The sequence below is a fragment of the Ictidomys tridecemlineatus genome, chromosome 10 (genome assembly GCF_052094955.1).
Source record: "Ictidomys tridecemlineatus isolate mIctTri1 chromosome 10, mIctTri1.hap1, whole genome shotgun sequence".
NCBI lineage: Eukaryota > Metazoa > Chordata > Mammalia > Rodentia > Sciuridae > Ictidomys > Ictidomys tridecemlineatus.
In genome coordinates this window covers 14330864-14337732 of record NC_135486.1, presented here as the reverse complement: position 1 = coordinate 14337732, position 6869 = coordinate 14330864, and the positions used below count along the sequence as shown (strand labels likewise).

Below are 6869 nucleotides of genomic sequence, written 5' to 3'. Positions count from 1 at the left end.
TTTTTGTTCATTGTAATCAATTCACAGACAAGATCACATGAAAGGAAATCTGTTTATGGGAAAATCAGAATTTAGGTGGAAACATTTTCTTCTTGACTCTCAGCTAGAATTGGTTTTGATCTACAGGTCACAGTGCAATTCCCTTGTGTTTCTAAGCTGTTTCTTATAGCTCATTTAGCAGACACCAAGTTACATGGTAACTTTTATCAGTGATGGATTAAACAGGTTGATGAGACAGATTAAACAACATGGCCCATGCCTTCAGCCTTAAAGATACAGGCCAGTGTTCACCAAAGGTTCTCCATATACCCCATAAACATGAGTTCCCTGAGTTATCTTTCCAATTTAATAAAAGCTAATAGAGGAGTCTTAAGGAATTCCTTTGATAGATGCTTTCTAGGGCCATTTTAAAAGATCTATATTATTGCTGACAGAATGCTACATTAATGGTTAAAAGGAGTTCTTGAACCACTGCTTCCTGCTGGGGCTCCAAATAGCTCATAGCTAACTCCAGCTACTGGTCCATCCTTATACCAATAAGGTGCAATGTCTAGAAAGCAGCTTGTTGTCCCAAAGAAAGCAGAAGTCCCATCAGTCAACAGGACTTTTCAATTGTAAACCATGAGCTGGGCATGGTGACACACGCCTGTAATCCCAGTAACTACTGAGGCTGAGGCAGGAGGATCACAAGTTAGAAGCCAGCTTCAGCAACTTAGCAAGGCCCTAACCAACTTAGTGAGGCCCTGTCTCAAAATAAAAAGGGCTGAGGATGTAGCTGGGCTTAATCCGTAAAACCAAAATAAATAAAAGGCAACTATAATAAACTATGAATTCAGTGATCCTGCTTTTCTTCTTACCACTATATTCCCAGACCTATCTCATTGCCAGCATTACTTGTTTAAAGAGTTGTTTGATTGTTGGTACTGGGGATTGAACTGAGGGGCACTTAACCACTGAGCCACATCCCCAGTCCTCTTTACTTTTTATTTTGAGACAGAGTCTTGCTGAGGATGGTCTTGAACCTGTGATCCTCTTGAGTCTCTGGGATTACAGGTGTGCACCACAGAGTTATTAAGCATCAGATTTCTGAGCTTTAAGCCTACAGCTCTACTTACTAGATGTTGTCAAACCTGTAAAGTCTGGATTGCTATAACTCCAGCAGTGGCACTAAGGTGAAGTTTTCTGTTACTGAGTTTAAAAATAATTGAACCATGTGTTGTTTTTCACTACAAAACACAGCCCCACAAAAGCTTCTGAGGTGTGTAATGGGAAAGAACCTGTGCTTGCTCTGTTAATTCTGTTTGGAATCGGCCTGCCAAGAGCCTCATGTTGCTTTATGTTCTAACTAATATAAAGTGGCAATTCATATAACTCCAAAGGCTTGAGACAATTACTCCTGTAAACAAAGTGGGCTGATTAGAGCCTTGCCATTTTATAGCCCTTAGCTCAATCACCAACCATAAAAATGTGTAAAAGAGTATAATGTATAAAAAATTTCACACTTGAACTGGGGGTGTAGTTCAAGGGATGCCTAACATGAGCAAAGCCCTGGGTTTAATCCCCAGTACTGCAAAAACAAAGTTTTCATTCTTGTTTTCACAATATGCAATATACATATACATGATATAAGCATACATATTTGTGAGGATGTGCATATGCATATGATTTGAATAAACAATACTGATCTTATGTAGCACTCCCCCACCCCAATATATAATATCTTAAAGAGACAGAGACTATCTTCCAGAAAAAAATACACATGAGATTTTGCTGAGCTGAAAAGGCTGTCGCTGGGTATAGGAAGATGAGATGTGAAAACTATGATCATTCTTCAAGCAGATTCCTGCTGTCAGCTCTTTCTAATGAGCTCCCCCTTCCTCTGTGCTTTGTGGACAAGAGTTTCTCAGGTTCTGTCAACCAGTAAGTAGGTTGACTGCACGGAGCCCCACTAATAAAGGAGAGGAGTGGCCTTGTCCAGTGTTATGGAGGAAGTGTCCAGGCAGTTCCTATTGTTACTCAGTGAATTGCTTTTCAGGGGCCTTGGACCTCAGCAAATTACTTGCATTGTTTTGAAATCTCAACTTGTCTCAGCGTGGTCAGCTCCTCCACCATATGGCACAGTCAGCAGATCTGTTGACTTAACTCCAGTGGGCACTCAACCGCTAAATCTAAATTGTTGAAGCCTTTTTGCACTTGCCTCTCAATAAAGGTTTAGAATAACTCCTCCCTTGTGACTCCATCACACAACTCTATGGATGTTCAATTGGAGAGTCATTCAAGATATTGCCCACAAATTAATAAATAAAATGGAGGCCAAATGGACACAATGTTGGTGTTTTGGTGTGAGCAAATGAATAAGTGCAAGGAAATTCTTCTGTTTCCTCTTCTCCATCTCCATACCTACCCCACCTCCTCTGAAAGCTAATGGGTTTTACTGGCCTTACAAATAGTATGGGATTTCTGGAACTATGCTATGTATATAGGCTTATCCTCAAATGATTTTATGATCTATTTTGATAACTCTACTCAAGTAATGGTATCAAATAAAGTACAGAACCACATTGGGGGAGGAGAGACAGAAGGATGTTTGGGGAGAAGTAAACACTTCTCATCTCTGGAAAGGAACTCTAATTGAGAGCCAAGTTTAGAAAGAATACAGTAGAAGGATCCACTGTCTCAGAACTTCTATTAGAGGAGAGGACCTGTCTCCTCAAGCTACTACCAGATTCATTCCTAGGTGAGTTTAGGGTCTAGAAACTGCCAATCTAGTAACATTTTTTTACATAAACACATCTCTGGCCTAGCTGCTTAGGTAAGCAGACTTTCAATAAATGTTTGTTGAATTTTCTGTGGTCTGAGAGAGGTCACTACTAGAGGAGTGACTAACAAGAGTCGGCAAGTGGGTAGAAGTCAGAAGGCGGCACTTCATCCTTAACTATTAATCTTAGATGTTAATGGTTTGTGTACAAGCTCCTAGAGTTAATCTTCCATCCAAGTATCAACCAGGTCTGACCTGCTTAGCTTCCAAGATTGGGTGTGGTCCAGGTGATAGGACCAGAGAACCCACAGATAATCGTTGATTATCTGATCCAGAAATATTCTCCTCTCCCTAGTCCCAAATGCAGGGACTTTGGGGATGATCATTCACAATTTGCTATAATTTGAAGGCAGCTAAATCTTTCAGGCACCTCCTTTCCCATGGGAGGGGAGAATTGGGAACATACTTAGTCTCTCTGTGGCTTTAAATGATTCACTTCTACAGAAATTGACATCCTTCTTACAGAATCAGCCTTAGATAAGCCAGGGACATCCCCTAAATTCCTTCTGTATTTCTTATTCTAGCCTGAACCATCAAAGCTGCTCTGGGCTGAATTTGCTATCTTGGAATTCTTGAATTTTTTTTTTTTTTTTTTTAGGGGAGGAGTACAAGGAATTGAACCAACCACTGAGCAACATCCCCGGCCCTATTTTGTATTTTATTTAGAGACAGGGTCTCACTGAGTTGCTTAGCACCTCACCATTGCTGAGGCTGGCTTTGAACTCGTGATCATCCTGCCTCAGCCTCCCAAGCCTCTGGGATTACAAGTGTGTGCCACTACACCCAGCCTCTTTAAACTTTTGATTTTGTTATTGCACATAGAGGTTCATAGCATGTCTTTGGGGGAAAATTCATGAGACAACATTTAATATTAGTGGTAACAGGAATATTTAATCATAAATATTGTAGTGATATTAGTAATAGGAATATTTAACCACTCCTTTCAGGGAGAACTCTGGAGTTCTAAAGCTGGGTGACAGTCATGCTCAGGTAGTTCAGTCCAACATGCTCCATCCCTGAGGGTTATATGCCATTGGAAAAGCTCACAGTGTGTTGTCAGCTGCTGCATAACAAATTGCCCCCAAATATAGCAACTTAAAATAGCAAGTATTTATTATCTCACAGATTTTGCCAAGGGTGGGGAACCTGGGCGTGTTTAACTGCATGGTTCTACCTCAGGGTTGCAGTCTTTGAAGATTGACTAGGTTCAGGGCTTTGTCACGTGGATCTCTCCATAGTGTGGCCTGTGACAAGTCTTTCCCCAAAGTGAGTGCTATAAGGGAGAAAATGAGAGGGGCTGAATTCCTCCCACTGAAGGGGAAGGGCGAGCTCCACCTCTGCAGAGAAGGACTGGTTCAGGTTACAGAGTTACCCTGGGGAGAAAGGCCTTCATTTAAGGTTTCTGGCTTCCTTTGACTCCTTTAATTCCTTTAGTCTTGTAAATTCTTTAATTTATGCCCTCTTGTCTGTCAGAGAGTGATACTGGGGTCTGTAGCTCAGGGGTGGAGGTATAGAAAGCTTGCCTAAGCATGCCCTGGTTCCATCCCATACTAGGGGCAAAAAAATAAAACCAAACAAAAAAAGAATTTCCATCAGGGCGTAGTGATGCACAGCCCATAATTCCAGCAACTTGGGAGGCTGAGGCAGGAGAATCACAAATTCAAGCAATTTATTCTTAGCAATTTAGTGAGACCCTCAATAGCTTAGTGAAACCCTGTCTCAAAAATTAAAAATAAGCAGGACAATGGGGTGGGGGTGGGGTAGCTCAGTGACAAAGTGCCCCAGATTTCCCTAGGACCCAAAGTAAATAAATACATAAAGGATTTCCGGTTCAGTTTCTGGGGAGAGAAAGGGAGTGTTGCTTCTTTCCTTCTCTTTATCCCAAACAGAAGGCGGGCTCTCTAGTAGCCTCTCGGGAAACCTGGAACAGCAAAGAAGAAAGAGGCAGTCTCCATAGGGCCATAAAACCTCCAAACTGCTTAGTTGATGTAAACAGTAAAGGGAATTTCTAGACTGGACTCCTGCAGGCTTTCCAAAGCCAGTTGCAATTTCTTCATCCACATTAGCCCCACTACAAACCCAAACCTGTGTGCTTCTTCCTGAAGCATCTTCCCATCAAAGACTCTTGATTCTTGTAAACATGTTACACCTGAATTAAAATATTTGGGGAACGCATACAACACAATCTGATCAATTTCCTTTTCACCCTAGGCCAAGTTTTCTTCCTTCCTAAAAAATGACTTTATGGATCAGCTCTTCTAGAGCTTGCAGCGGGGGAAAACGACAATTCCTAAGCAGAAAAACACAAAACCGGAAACCCTGAACATACTTTTGTGTTCTTACTGCAGCATCGTCGGAAAGAATCCTGAGGGGGCCTTACTAATATTTCTGTTTTAATAATCAGGATCCAGGAGTCATGGACATCCTTCAGGGAACATAGTTACCGTAAGTCATTTCTGGGAACTTGAAATTATTGGTGAGTCCTTTCCATTTTGTCTAGACAACTAATGAAAAAGACCAACAGGAGCTGGGACTGTGGCTCAGAGCACTTGCCTAGCATGTGTGAGGCACTGGGTTTGATTCTCAGCACCACATAAATAAACAAAGGTCCATCAACAACTAATAAAATGCTTAAAAGAAAAAAAGAAAAAGACCAAGACACACTTCCAGAAGCTATCTAAGCTCACATGGACTTGGCAAAGTTTTTAGAAGATATGCTGACTGGGAATCTCAGAGCTGGAGACAGAAGATAGAAAGAGTAGAAAACTCTTGACCTGTTCCTTACATTATTTAATCACTTTCCCACTCACCCCAAACTCCCTTGTCTCTGACAAACTCTTGCTCTGCCCTTTGAGACTGAAGAGCTCCAAGATCTGGCTGAATTAGTCTCTGGAGAGATTTAAAGTCTGGTGCACGTGGAACATGTAAGCCCTGTCCGGCTGATTTTCCTTGTAGATAGTCAAAAATAGCCCAGAAGTGCCAAGTTTGGGTGCTTTCTTTTCACCCTGGTTTTCCACCCAGTCTAGCGTGGCAGGCAGCAGGTTATTTTGCTTGCATAAGTGATGTTACGTAATGAACATCTTGAACAGTGGCACGGAGCCAACTGGGAGGTCACAGCAGGAGGAGAAGGGCAAAGAGAATAATAAATAAAATGGAGAGAGAATGAGGAAGGAGAACAAGCAGGGAGAAGAAGAAGGAAGAACAAAATGGGAGTAGAGACAGGGCAAGACTGTTGAATACTTACTTCCTGCTCTTATATTCTTGGTCCCAGTAACAGGGTGTGCTCCCTGAAGTTCTTCTCCCTGCATTTTAGCTGGGTGTTAGATCTTCTTTAGCTCATTCTGTGGATGACTGAGCTGAGTGGCAGCAGGAATCGCTTCAGGCCCTTCGGCACCCCAATTGGAGGCAGCATGGTGTAGTATTGGTGGTTCTTGATGGAAAACAAACAGGCAAGATATTGTCTCCATCCACCCAGGCTTCGCCACAATTTTGACTCTCTTGAGTCTGGAGGCTCGTGAGCTTCCCGCATGAAGTGTCGCCTCTCCTGTATTTCGGACTGCAGCCCACTGCTTAATATCCCAAACATCTAAGGAGTCATCTTTTCTCACCAGTCCGTGTTCAATGGAAACTCTATTGACTTGTGCACAAAGATATTGGTGCAGGAATTTAATGCCTAGAATCTCAGAACTGAAAGTCATCCTAATCCTTATTTTGACATTCTGGTGAAGACATAAAAATGAAAATATTTGTGAATTTTCTCCCCTCAACTATGCTTTAAATAGAAGCTCTATACGTTCAAAATGTTCCTGAAATTTGGCCCAAGATTCTGGTGAAGAGCCCCTCCCTGAAGGTATTTTTGTTCAGCCTCCCATGTGTAAGAACCCTTTCTAAAGCCTCAGTTATATAGTCACTGAACAAAGGCTCAGACCCTCTGGGGCAGGAAGGTTGTTAAGTCATAAGGAGGCCCTTCTATTGACAAACAGCTTTATGCTTTTCTTTATGACGAAGCAAAATTAGCCTTCTGTGTAGCTTTTTGTCAGTATCCTCATTC

At 41.9% G+C, this 6869-nt stretch overlaps 1 long non-coding RNA gene across 1 annotated transcript; it reads right to left on the bottom strand.

Annotated features, from left to right (window-relative positions):
* Nucleotides 1-3913: 3913 nt before the first annotated feature.
* On the bottom strand, nt 3914-6535 carry LOC144367005 (uncharacterized). Its single transcript, XR_013426218.1, has 2 exons — nt 6063-6535; nt 3914-4739 (listed from the first exon to the last, which is right to left on the bottom strand). It is a non-coding gene; the product is annotated as an uncharacterized LOC144367005 (long non-coding RNA).
* Nucleotides 6536-6869: the final 334 nt, after the last annotated feature.